Source organism: Salvelinus alpinus, chromosome 3 (genome assembly GCF_045679555.1).
Source record: "Salvelinus alpinus chromosome 3, SLU_Salpinus.1, whole genome shotgun sequence".
NCBI classification, from domain to species: domain Eukaryota; kingdom Metazoa; phylum Chordata; class Actinopteri; order Salmoniformes; family Salmonidae; genus Salvelinus; species Salvelinus alpinus.
The window spans coordinates 110,001,737-110,014,985 of NC_092088.1; the positions used below are offsets into that span (position 1 = coordinate 110,001,737).

General features: G+C 37.6%; 10 non-coding genes across 10 annotated transcripts; all 10 read left to right on the plus strand.

The window, feature by feature from the left end:
• Positions 1–2,574: 2,574 nt before the first annotated feature.
• Positions 2,575–2,647, plus strand: trnav-uac (transfer RNA valine (anticodon UAC)). The gene has a single exon. It is a non-coding gene; the product is annotated as a tRNA-Val (tRNA).
• Positions 2,648–4,520: 1,873 nt separating this feature from the next.
• trnav-uac (transfer RNA valine (anticodon UAC)) lies at positions 4,521–4,593 on the plus strand. Its single transcript has one exon. It is a non-coding gene; the product is annotated as a tRNA-Val (tRNA).
• A 337-nt stretch (positions 4,594–4,930) lies between these two features.
• On the plus strand, positions 4,931–5,003 carry trnav-uac (transfer RNA valine (anticodon UAC)). Its single transcript has one exon. It is a non-coding gene; the product is annotated as a tRNA-Val (tRNA).
• Positions 5,004–6,348: 1,345 nt separating this feature from the next.
• On the plus strand, positions 6,349–6,421 carry trnav-uac (transfer RNA valine (anticodon UAC)). Its single transcript has one exon. It is a non-coding gene; the product is annotated as a tRNA-Val (tRNA).
• Positions 6,422–6,776: 355 nt separating this feature from the next.
• On the plus strand, positions 6,777–6,849 carry trnav-aac (transfer RNA valine (anticodon AAC)). Its single transcript has one exon. It is a non-coding gene; the product is annotated as a tRNA-Val (tRNA).
• A 1,695-nt stretch (positions 6,850–8,544) lies between these two features.
• On the plus strand, positions 8,545–8,617 carry trnav-uac (transfer RNA valine (anticodon UAC)). Its single transcript has one exon. It is a non-coding gene; the product is annotated as a tRNA-Val (tRNA).
• A 1,570-nt stretch (positions 8,618–10,187) lies between these two features.
• Positions 10,188–10,260, plus strand: trnav-aac (transfer RNA valine (anticodon AAC)). The gene has a single exon. It is a non-coding gene; the product is annotated as a tRNA-Val (tRNA).
• A 535-nt stretch (positions 10,261–10,795) lies between these two features.
• trnav-aac (transfer RNA valine (anticodon AAC)) lies at positions 10,796–10,868 on the plus strand. The gene has a single exon. It is a non-coding gene; the product is annotated as a tRNA-Val (tRNA).
• A 1,337-nt stretch (positions 10,869–12,205) lies between these two features.
• trnav-aac (transfer RNA valine (anticodon AAC)) lies at positions 12,206–12,278 on the plus strand. The gene has a single exon. It is a non-coding gene; the product is annotated as a tRNA-Val (tRNA).
• Positions 12,279–12,813: 535 nt separating this feature from the next.
• Positions 12,814–12,886, plus strand: trnav-aac (transfer RNA valine (anticodon AAC)). The gene has a single exon. It is a non-coding gene; the product is annotated as a tRNA-Val (tRNA).
• Positions 12,887–13,249: the final 363 nt, after the last annotated feature.

Sequence of the window (13,249 nt, forward strand, 5' to 3'; positions counted from 1 at the left end):
TTGGAAATTCAAATAAATGATGTGAATATCAGTAAAATTTGGTTTAGTCCTTGCAAAAATCACATGTGGCAGTTTCTGTAGTGTAGTGGTTATCACGTTCGCTTTACACGCGAAAGGTCCCCGGTTCGAAACCGTGTGGAAACAATGCTCTTTGACACATTCAGTAAGAACTGTATTTATAACAGTGAATAGTTGCATTCATAAATGCCTTATTTTGGAAATTCAAAGACATGCAGTGAATATCAGTACAATTTGGTTTAGTCCTTGCAAAAACCACATGAAGCAGTTACTGTAGTGTAGTGGTTATCACATTCGCTTAACACGTGAAAGGTCCCTGGTTCGAAACCGGGTGGAAAAAGTGCTTTCTTTCATAAATGCCTTATTTTGGAAATTCAAATACATGCAGTCAATATCAGTAAAATTTGGTTTAGTCCTTGCAAAAACCACATGCAGCAGTTTCTGTAGTGTAGTGGTTATCACATTTGCTTCACACGCTAAAGGTCCCCGGTTCGAAACCGGGTGGAAACAGTGCTCTTTGACACATTCAGTAAGAACTGTATTTATAACAGAGAATAATAATATTTTGGAAATTCAAATACATGCAGTGAATAGCAGTAAAATTTGGTTTAGTCCTTGCAAAAATCACATGCGGCAGTTTCTGTAGTGTAGTGGTTATTACGTTTGCTTTACACGCGAAAGGTCCCCGGTTCGAAACCGGGTGGAAACAGTGCATTCTTTCATAAATGCCTTATTTTGGAAATTCAAATTCATGCAGTGAATATCAGTAAAATTTGGTTTAGTCCTTGCGAAAATCACAAGCAGCAGTTTCTGTAGTGTAGTGGTTATCACGTTCGCTTAACACGCGAAAGATCCCCGTTTCGAAACCGGGTGGAAACAGTGCTCTTTGACACATTCAGTAAGAACTGTATTTATAACAGAGAATAGTTGCTTTCATAAATGCCTTATTTTGGAAATTCAAAGACATGCAGTGAATATCAGTAAAATTTGGTTTAGTCCTTGCAAAAACCACATGCAGTAGTTTCTGTAGTGTATTTGTTATCACATTCGCTTTACATGCGAAAGGTCCCCGGTTCGAAACTTGGTGGAAACAGTGCTCTTTGACACATTCAGTAAGAACTGTATTTATAACAGTGAATAGTTGCTTTCATAAATGCCTTATTTTGGAAATTCAAATAAATGATGTGAATATCAGTAAAATTTGGTTTAGTCCTTGCAAAAACCACATGCAGCAGTTTCTGTAGTGTAGTGGTTATCACATTCGCTTCACACGCGAAAGGTCCCCGGGTGGAAACAGTGCTCTTTGACACATTCAGTAAGAACTGTATTTATAACAGTGAATAGTTGCTTTCATAAATGCCTTATTTTGGAAATTCAAAGACATGCAGTGAATATCAGTAAAATTTGGTTTAGTCCTTGCAAAAATCACATGCAGCAGTTTCTGTAGTGTAGTGGTTATCACGTTCGCTTAACACGCAAAAGGTCCCTGGTTTGAAACAGGGTGGAAAAAGTGCTTTCTTTCATAAATGCCTTATTTTGGAAATTCAAATACATGCAGTGAATATCAGTAAAATTTGGTTTAGTCCTTGCAAAAACCACATGAAGCAGTTTCTGTAGTGTAGTGGTTATCACGTTTGCTTTACACGCGAAAGGTCCCCGGTTCGAAACCGGGTGGAAACAGTGCTCTTTGACACATTCAGTAAGAACTGTATTTATAACAGTGAATAGTTGCTTTCATAAATGCCTTATTTTGGAAATTCAAAGACATGCAGTGAATATCAGTAAAATTTGGTTTAGTCCTTGCAAAAATCACATGCAGCAGTTTCTGTAGTGTAGTGGTTATCAAGTTCGCTTAACACGCGAAAGGTCCCTGGTTTGAAACCGGGTGGAAAAAGTGCTTTCTTTCATAAATGCCTTATATTGGAAATTCAAATACATGCAGTAAATATCAGTAAAATTTGGTTTAGTCCTTGCAAAAACCACATGCAGCAGTTTCTGTAGTGTAGTGGTTATCACATTTGCTTCACACGCTAAAGGTCCCCGGTTCGAAACCGGGTGGAAACAGTGCTCTTTGACACATTCAGTAAGAACTGTATTTATAACAGAGAATAATAATATTTTGGAAATTCAAATACATGCAGTGAATAGCAGTAAAATTTGGTTTAGTCCTTGCAAAAATCACATGCGGCAGTTTCTGTAGTGTAGTGGTTATTACGTTTGCTTTACACGCGAAAGGTCCCCGGTTCGAAACCGGGTGGAAACAGTGCATTCTTTCATAAATGCCTTATTTTGGAAATTCAAATTCATGCAGTGAATATCAGTAAAATTTGGTTTAGTCCTTGCGAAAATCACATGCAGTAGTTTCTGTAGTGTAGTGGTTATCACATTCGCTTCACACGCGAAAGGTCCCCGGTTCGAAACCGGGTGGGAACTGTGCTCTTTGACACATTCAGTAAGAACTGTATTTATAACAGATAATAATATTTTGGAAATTCAAATACATGCAGTGAATAGCAGTAAAATTTGGTTTAGTACTTGCAAAAATCACATGAGGCAGTTTCTGTAGTGTAGTGGTTATCACGTTCGCTTTACACGCGAAAGGTCCCCGGTTCGAAACCGGGTGGAAACAGTGCTCTTTGACACATTCAGTAAAAACTGTATTTATAACAGTGAATAGTTGCTTTCATAAATGCCTTATTTTGGAAATTCAAAGACATGCAGTGAATATCAGTAAAATTTGGTTTAGTCCTTGCAAAAACCACATGCAGTAGTTTCTGTAGTGTATTTGTTATCACATTCGCTTTACATGCGAAAGGTCCCCGGTTCGAAACTTGGTGGAAACAGTGCTCTTTGACACATTCAGTAAGAACTGTATTTATAACAGTGAATAGTTGCTTTCATAAATGCCTTATTTTGGAAATTCAAATAAATGATGTGAATATCAGTAAAATTTGGTTTAGTCCTTGCAAAAACCACATGCAGCAGTTTCTGTAGTGTAGTGGTTATCACATTCGCTTCACACGCGAAAGGTCCCCGGGTGGAAACAGTGCTCTTTGACACATTCAGTAAGAACTGTATTTATAACAGTGAATAGTTGCTTTCATAAATGCCTTATTTTGGAAATTCAAAGACATGCAGTGAATATCAGTAAAATTTGGTTTAGTCCTTGCAAAAATCACATGCAGCAGTTTCTGTAGTGTAGTGGTTATCACGTTCGCTTAACACGCAAAAGGTCCCTGGTTTGAAACAGGGTGGAAAAAGTGCTTTCTTTCATAAATGCCTTATTTTGGAAATTCAAATACATGCAGTGAATATCAGTAAAATTTGGTTTAGTCCTTGCAAAAACCACATGAAGCAGTTTCTGTAGTGTAGTGGTTATCACGTTTGCTTTACACGCGAAAGGTCCCCGGTTCGAAACCGGGTGGAAACTGTGCTCTTTGACACATTCAGTAAGAACTGTATTTATAACAGTGAATAGTTGCTTTCATAAATGCCTTATTTTGGAAATTCAAAGACATGCAGTGAATATCAGTAAAATTTGGTTTAGTCCTTGCAAAATTCACATGCAGCAGTTTCTGTAGTGTAGTGGTTATCACGTTCGCTTAACACGCGAAAGGTCCCTGGTTTGAAACCGGGTGGAAAAAGTGCTTTCTTTCATAAATGCCTTATATTGGAAATTCAAATACATGCAGTAAATATCAGTAAAATTTGGTTTAGTCCTTGCAAAAACCAAATGCAGTAGTTTCTGTAGTGTAGTGGTTATCACATTCGCTTCACACGCAAAAGGTCCCCGGTTCGAAACCGGGTGGAAACAGTGCTCTTTGACACATTCAGTAAGAACTGTATTTATAACAGTGAATAGTTGCTTTCATAAATGCCTTATTTTGGAAAGTCAAATAAATGATGTGAATATCAGTAAAATTTGGTTTAGTCCTTGCAAAAACCACATGCAGCAGTTTCTGTAGTGTAGTGGTTATCACGTTCGCTTAACACGCGAAAGGTCCCCGGTTCAAAAACGGGTGGAAACAGTGCTCTTTGACAAATTCAGTAAGAACTGTATTTATAACAGTGAATAGTTGCTTTCATAAATGCCTTATTTTGGAAATTCAAAGACATGCAGTGAATATCAGTAAAATTTGGTTTAGTCCTTGCAAAAACCACATGCAGCAGTTTCTGTAGTGTAGTGGTTATCACGTTCGCTTAACACGCGAAAGGTCCCTGGTTTGAAACCGGTTGGAAAAAGTGCTTTCTTTCATAAATGCCTTATTTTGGAAATTCAAATACCTTGCAAAAACCACATGCAGCGATTTCTGTAATGTAGTGGTTATCACATTCGCTTCACACGCGAAAGGTCCCCGGTTCGAAACCGGGTGGAAACAGTGCTCTTTGACACATTCAGTAAGAACTGTATTTATAACAGATAATAATATTTTGGAAATTCAAATACATGCAGTGAATAGCAGTAAAATTTGGTTTAGTACTTGCAAAAATAACATGCGGCAGTTTCTGTAGTGTAGTGGTTATCACGTTCGCTTTACACGCGAAAGGTCCCCGGTTCGAAACCGGGTGGAAACAGTGCTCTTTGACACATTCAGTAAGAACTGTATTTATAACAGTGAATAGTTGCTTTCATAAATGCCTTATTTTGGAAATTCAAAGACATGCAGTGAATATCAGTAAAATTTGGTTTAGTCCTTGCAAAAATCACATGCAGTAGTTTCTGTAGTGTAGTGGTTATCACATTCGCTTCACACGCGAAAGGTCCCCGGTTCGAAACCGGGTGGGAACAGTGCTCTTTGACACATTCAGTAAGAACTGTATTTATAACAGATAATAATATTTTGGAAATTCAAATACATGCAGTGAATAGCAGTAAAATTTGGTTTAGTACTTGCAAAAATCACATGCGGCAGTTTCTGTAGTGTAGTGGTTATCACGTTCGCTTTACACGCGAAAGGTCCCCGGTTCGAAACCGGGTGGAAACAGCGCTCTTTGACACATTCAGTAAGAACTGTATTTATAACAGTGAATAGTTGCTTTCATAAATGCCTTATTTTGGAAATTCAAAGACATGCAGTGAATATCAGTAAAATTTGGTTTAGTCCTTGCAAAAACCACATGAAGCAGTTTCTGTAGTGTAGTGGTTATCACGTTCGCTTAACACGCGAAAGGTCCCTGGTTCGAAACCGGGTGGAAACAGTGCTCTTTGACACATTCAGTAAGAACTGTATTTATAACAGTAAATAGTTGCTTTCATAAATGCCTTATTTTGGAAATTCAAATAAATGATGTGAATATCAGTAAAATTTGGTTTAGTCCTTGCAAAAATCACATGCAGCAGTTTCTGTAGTGTAGTGGTTATCACGTTCGTTTAACACGCGAAAGGTCCCCGGTTCGAAATAGGGTGGAAACAGTGCATTCTTTCATAAATGCCTTATTTTGGAAATTCAAATACATGCAGTGAATATCAGTAAAATTTGGTTTAGTCCTTGCAAAAACAACATGCAGCAGTTTCAGTAGTGTAGTGGTTATCACATTCGCTTCACAGGTGAAAGGTCCCCGGTTCGAAACCGGGTGGAAACAGTGCTCTTTGACACATTCAGTAAGAACTGTTTTTATAACAGTAAATAGTTGCTTTCATAAATGCCTTATTTTGGAAATTCAAATAAATGATGTGAATATCAGTAAAATTTGGTTTAGTCCTTGCAAAAACAACATGCAGCAGTTTCTGTAGTGTAGTGGTTATCACATTCGCTTCACACGCGAAAGGTCCCAGGTTTGAAACCGGGTGGAAACAGTGCTCTTTGACACATTCAGTAAGAACTGTATTTATAACAGATAATAATATTTTGGAAATTCAAATACATGCAGTGAATAGCAGTAAAATTTGGTTTAGTACTTGCAAAAATCACATGCGGCATTTTCTGTAGTGTAGTGGTTATCACGTTCGCTTTACACGCGAAAGGTCCCCGGTTCGAAACCGGGTGGAAACAGTGCTCTTTGACACATTCAGTAAGAACTGTATTTATAACAGTGAATAGTTGCTTTCATAAATGCCTTATTTTGGAAATTCAAAGACATGCAGTGAATATCAGTAAAATTTGGTTTAGTCCTTGCAAAAATCACATGCAGTAGTTTCTGTAGTGTAGTGGTTATCACATTCGCTTCACACGCGAAAGGTCCCCGGTTCGAAACCGGGTGGGAACTGTGCTCTTTGACACATTCAGTAAGAACTGTATTTATAACAGATAATAATATTTTGGAAATTCAAATACATGCAGTGAATAGCAGTAAAATTTGGTTTAGTACTTGCAAAAATCACATGCGGCAGTTTCTGTAGTGTAGTGGTTATCACGTTCGCTTTACACGCGAAAGGTCCCCGGTTCGAAACCGGGTGGAAACAGTGCTCTTTGACACATTCAGTAAAAACTGTATTTATAACAGTGAATAGTTGCTTTCATAAATGCCTTATTTTGGAAATTCAAAGACATGCAGTGAATATCAGTAAAATTTGGTTTAGTCCTTGCAAAAACCACATGAAGCAGTTTCTGTAGTGTAGTGGTTATCACGTTCGCTTAACACGCGAAAGGTCCCTGGTTCGAAACCGGGTGGAAACAGTGCTCTTTGACACATTCAGTAAGAACTGTATTTATAACAGTAAATAGTTGCTTTCATAAATGCCTTATTTTGGAAATTCAAATAAATGATGTGAATATCAGTAAAATTTGGTTTAGTCCTTGCAAAAATCACATGCAGCAGTTTCTGTAGTGTAGTGGTTATCACGTTCGCTTAACACGCGAAAGGTCCCCGGTTCGAAACCGGGTGGAAACAGTGCATTCTTTCATAAATGCCTTATTTTGGAAATTCAAATACATGCAGTGAATATCAGTAAAATTTGGTTTAGTCCTTGCAAAAACAACATGCAGCAGTTTCAGTAGTGTAGTGTTTATCACATTCGCTTCACAGGTGAAAGGTCCCCGGTTCGAAACCGGGTGGAAACAGTGCTCTTTGACACATTCAGTAAGAACTGTTTTTATAACAGTAAATAGTTGCTTTCATAAATGCCTTATTTTGGAAATTCAAATAAATGATGTGAATATCAGTAAAATTTGGTTTAGTCCTTGCAAAAACAACATGCAGCAGTTTCTGTAGTGTAGTGGTTATCACAATCGCTTCACACGCGAAAGGTCCCAGGTTTGAAACCGGGTGGAAACAGTGCTCTTTGACACATTCAGTAAGAACTGTATTTATAACAGTGAATAGTTGCTTTCATAAATGCCTTATTTTGGAAAGTCAAATAAATGATGTGAATATCAGTAAAATTTGGTTTAGTCCTTGCAAAAACCACATGCAGCAGTTTCTGTAGTGTAGTGGTTATCACGTTCGCTTAACACGCGAAAGGTCCCCGGTTCAAAAACGGGTGGAAACAGTGCTCTTTGACACATTCAGTAAGAACTGTATTTATAACAGTGAATAGTTGCTTTCATAAATGCCTTATTTTGGAAATTCAAAGACATGCAGTGAATATCAGTAAAATTTGGTTTAGACCTTGCAAAAACTACATGCAGCAGTTTCTGTAGTGTAGTGGTTATCACATTTGCTTCACACGCGAAAGGTCCTCGGTTCAAAACAGGGTGGAAACAGTGTCATTGACACATTCAGTAAGAACTGTATTTATAACAGTGAATAGTTGCTTTCATAAATGCCTTATTTTGGAAATTCAAAGACATGCAGTGAATATCAGTAAAATTTGGTTTAGTCCTTGCAAAAACCACATGCAGCAGTTTCTGTAGTGTAGTGGTTATCACGTTCGCTTAACACGCGAAAGGTCCCTGGTTTGAAACCGGTTGGAAAAAGTGCTTTCTTTCATAAATGCCTTATTTTGGAAATTCAAATACCTTGCAAAAACCACATGCAGCGATTTCTGTAATGTAGTGGTTATCACATTCGCTTCACACGCGAAAGGTCCCCGGTTCGAAACCGGGTGGAAACAGTGCTCTTTGACACATTCAGTAAGAACTGTATTTATAACAGATAATAATATTTTGGAAATTCAAATACATGCAGTGAATAGCAGTAAAATTTGGTTTAGTACTTGCAAAAATCACATGCGGCAGTTTCTGTAGTGTAGTGGTTATCACGTTCGCTTTACACGCGAAAGGTCCCCGGTTCGAAACCGGGAGGAAACAGTGCTCTTTGACACATTCAGTAAGAACTGTATTTATAACAGTGAATAGTTGCTTTCATAAATGCCTTATTTTGGAAATTCAAAGACATGCAGTGAATATCAGTAAAATTTGGTTTAGTCCTTGCAAAAATCACATGCAGTAGTTTCTGTAGTGTAGTGGTTATCACATTCGCTTCACACGCGAAAGGTCCCCGGTTCGAAACCGGGTGGGAACAGTGCTCTTTGACACATTCAGTAAGAACTGTATTTATAACAGATAATAATATTTTGGAAATTCAAATACATGCAGTGAATAGCAGTAAAATTTGGTTTAGTACTTGCAAAAAACACATGCGGCAGTTTCTGTAGTGTAGTGGTTATCACGTTCGCTTTACACGCGAAAGGTCCCCGGTTCGAAACCGGGTGGAAACAGTGCTCTTTGACACATTCAGTAAGAACTGTATTTATAACAGTGAATAGTTGCTTTCATAAATGCCTTATTTTGGAAATTCAAATAAATGATGTGAATATCATTAAAACATGCAGCAGTTTCTGTAGTGTAGTGGTTATCACGTTCGCTTAACATGCGAAAGGTCCCCGGTTCGAAACCGGGTGGAAACAGTGCTCTTTGACACATTCAGTAAGAACTGTATTTATAACAGTAAATAGTTGCTTTCATAAATGCCTTATTTTGGAAATTAAAATAAATTATGTGAATATCAGTAAAATTTGGTTTAGTCCTTGCAAAAATCACATGCAGTAGTTTCTGTAGTGTAGTGGTTATCACATTCGCTTCACACGCGAAAGGTCCCCGGTTTGAAACCGGGTGGAAACAGTGCTCTTTGACACATTCAGTAAGAACTGTATTTATAACAGTGAATAGTTGCTTTCATAATTGCCTTATTTTGGAAATTCAAAGACATGCAGTGAATATCAGTAAAATTTGGTTTAGTCCTTGCAAAAATCACATGCAGCAGTTTCTGTAGTGTAGTGGTTATCACGTTCGCTTAACACGCGAAAGGTCCCTGGTTCGAAATCGGGTGGAAACAGTGCATTCTTTCGTAAATGCCTTATTTTGGAAATTCAAATACATGCAGTGAATACCAGTAAAATTTGGTTTAGTCCTTGCAAAAATCACATGCAGCAGTGTCTGTAGTGTAGTGGTTATCACGTTTGCTTTACACGCGAAAGGTCCCTGGTTCGAAACCGGGTGGAAACAGTGCTCTTTGACACATTCAGTAAGAACTGTATTTATAACAGTAAATAGTTGCTTTCATAAATGCCTAATTTTGGAAATTCAAATAAATGATGTGAATATCAGTAAAATTTGGTTTAGTCCTTGCAAAAATCACATGCAGTAGTTTCTGTAGTGTAGTGGTTATCACGTTCGCTTCACAGGCGAAAGGTCCCCGGTTCGAAACCGGGTGGAAACAGTGCTCTTTGACACATTCAGTAAGAACTGTCTTTATAACAGTAAATAGTTGCTTTCATAAATGCCTTATTTTGGAAATTCAAATAAATGATGTGAATATCAGTAAAATTTGGTTTAGTCCTTGCAAAAACCACATGCAGCAGTTTCTGTAGTGTAGTGGTTATCACATTTGCTTCACACGCGAAAGGTCCCTGGTTCGAAACCGGGTGGAAACAGTGCTCTTTGACACATTCAGTAAGAACTGTATTTATAACAGTGAATAGTTGCTTTCATAAATGCCTTATTTTGGAAATTCAAAGACATGCAGTGAATATCAGTAAAATTTGGTTTAGTCCTTGCAAAAACCACATGAAGCAGTTTCTGTAGTGTAGTGGTTATCACGTTCGCTTAACACGCGAAAGGTCCCTGGTTCGAAACCGGGTGGAAACAGTGCTCTTTGACACATTCAGTAAGAATTGTATTTATAACAGTAAATAGTTGCTTTCATAAATGCCTTATTTTGGAAATTCAAATAAATGATGTGAATATCAGTAAAATTTGGTTTAGTCCTTGCAAAAATCACATGCAGCAGTTTCTGTAGTGTAGTGGTTATCACGTTCGCTTAACACGCGAAAGGTCCCCGGTTCGAAACCGGGTGGAAACAGTGCATTCTTTCATAAATGCCTTATTTTGGAAATTCAAATACATGCAGTGAATATCAGTAAAATTTGGTTTAGTCCTTGCAAAAACAACATGCAGCAGTTTCAGTAGTGTAGTGTTTATCACATTCGCTTCACAGGCGAAAGGTCCCCGGTTCGAAACCGGTTGGAAACAGTGCTCTTTGACACATTCAGTAAGAACTGTTTTTAATACAGTAAATAGTTGCTTTCATAAATGCCTTATTTTGGAAATTCAAATAAATGATGTGAATATCAGTAAAATTTGGTTTAGTCCTTGCAAAAACAACATGCAGCAGTTTCTGTAGTGTAGTGGTTATCACATTCGCTTCACACGCGAAAGGTCACAGGTTTGAAACCGGGTGGAAACAGTGCTCTTTGACACATTCAGTAAGAACTGTATTTATAACAGTGAATAGTTGCTTTCATAAATATAACAGATAATAATATTTTGGAAATTCAAATACATGCAGTGAATAGCAGTAAAATTTGGTTTAGTCCTTGCAAAAATCACATGCAGCAGTTTCTGTAGTGTAGTGGTTATCACGTTCGCTTAACACGCGAAAGGTCCCCGGTTCGAAACCGGGTGGAAACAGTGCATTCTTTCATAAATGCCTTATTTTGGAAATTCAAATACATGCAGTGAATATCAGTAAAATTTGGTTTAGTCCTTGCAAAAATCACATGCAGCATTTTCTGTAGTGTAGTGGTTATCACGTTCGCTTAACACACGAAAGGTCCCCGGTTCGAAAACGGGTGGAAACAGTGCTCTTTGACACATTCAGTAAGAACTGTATTTATAACAGTGAATAGTTGCTTTCATAAATGCCTTATTTTGGAAATTCAAATAAATGATGTGAATATCAGTAAAATTTGGTTTAGTCCTTGCAAAATTCACATGCAGCAGTTTCTGTAGTGTAGTGGTTATCACGTTCGCTTAACACGCGAAAGGTCCCTGGTTTGAAACCGGGTGGAAAAAGTGCTTCCTTTCATAAATGCCTTATTTTGGAAATTCAAATACATGCAGTGAATATCAGTAAAATTTGGTTTAGTCCTTGCAAAAATCACATTAAGCAGTTTCTGTAGTGTAGTGGTTATCACATTCGCTTCACACGCAAAAGGTCCCTGGTTCGAAACCGGGTTGAAACAGTGCTCTTTGACACATTCAGTAAGAACTGTATTTATAACAGTGAATAGTTGCTTTCATAAATGCCTAATTTTGGAAATTCAAATAAATGATGTGAATATCAGTAAAATTTGGTTTAGTCCTTGCAAAAATCACATGCAGTAGTTTCTGTAGTGTAGTGGTTATCACGTTCGCTTCACAGGCGAAAGGTCCCCGGTTCGAAACCGGGTGGAAACAGTGCTCTTTGACACATTCAGTAAGAACTGTCTTTATAACAGTAAATAGTTGCTTTCATAAATGCCTTATTTTGGAAATTCAAATAAATGATGTGAATATCAGTAAAATTTGGTTTAGTCCTTGCAAAAACCACATGCAGCAGTTTCTGTAGTGTAGTGGTTATCACATTTGCTTCACACGCGAAAGGTCCCTGGTTCGAAACCGGGTGGAAACAGTGCTCTTTGACACATTCAGTAAGAACTGTATTTATAACAGTGAATAGTTGCTTTCATAAATGCCTTATTTTGGAAATTCAAAGACATGCAGTGAATATCAGTAAAATTTGGTTTAGTCCTTGCAAAAACCACATGAAGCAGTTTCTGTAGTGTAGTGGTTATCACGTTCGCTTAACACGCGAAAGGTCCCTGGTTCGAAACCGGGTGGAAACAGTGCTCTTTGACACATTCAGTAAGAATTGTATTTATAACAGTAAATAGTTGCTTTCATAAATGCCTTATTTTGGAAATTCAAATAAATGATGTGAATATCAGTAAAATTTGGTTTAGTCCTTGCAAAAATCACATGCAGCAGTTTCTGTAGTGTAGTGGTTATCACGTTCGCTTAACACGCGAAAGGTCCCCGGTTCGAAACCGGGTGGAAACAGTGCATTCTTTCATAAATGCCTTATTTTGGAAATTCAAATACATGCAGTGAATATCAGTAAAATTTGGTTTAGTCCTTGCAAAAACAACATGCAGCAGTTTCAGTAGTGTAGTGTTTATCACATTCGCTTCACAGGCGAAAGGTCCCCGGTTCGAAACCGGTTGGAAACAGTGCTCTTTGACACATTCAGTAAGAACTGTTTTTAATACAGTAAATAGTTGCTTTCATAAATGCCTTATTTTGGAAATTCAAATAAATGATGTGAATATCAGTAAAATTTGGTTTAGTCCTTGCAAAAACAACATGCAGCAGTTTCTGTAGTGTAGTGGTTATCACATTCGCTTCACACGCGAAAGGTCCCAGGTTTGAAACCGGGTGGAAACAGTGCTCTTTGACACATTCAGTAAGAACTGTATTTATAACAGTGAATAGTTGCTTTCATAAATATAACAGATAATAATATTTTGGAAATTCAAATACATGCAGTGAATAGCAGTAAAATTTGGTTTAGTCCTTGCAAAAATCACATGCAGCAGTTTCTGTAGTGTAGTGGTTATCACGTTCGCTTAACACGCGAAAGGTCCCCGGTTCGAAACCGGGTGGAAACAGTGCATTCTTTCATAAATGCCTTATTTTGGAAATTCAAATACATGCAGTGAATATCAGTAAAATTTGGTTTAGTCCTTGCAAAAATCACATGCAGCATTTTCTGTAGTGTAGTGGTTATCACGTTCGCTTAACACGCGAAAGGTCCCCGGTTCGAAAACGGGTGGAAACAGTGCTCTTTGACACATTCAGTAAGAACTGTATTTATAACAGTGAATAGTTGCTTTCATAAATGCCTTATTTTGGAAATTCAAATAAATGATGTGAATATCAGTAAAATTTGGTTTAGTCCTTGCAAAATTCACATGCAGCAGTTTCTGTAGTGTAGTGGTTATCACGTTCGCTTAACACGCGAAAGGTCCCTG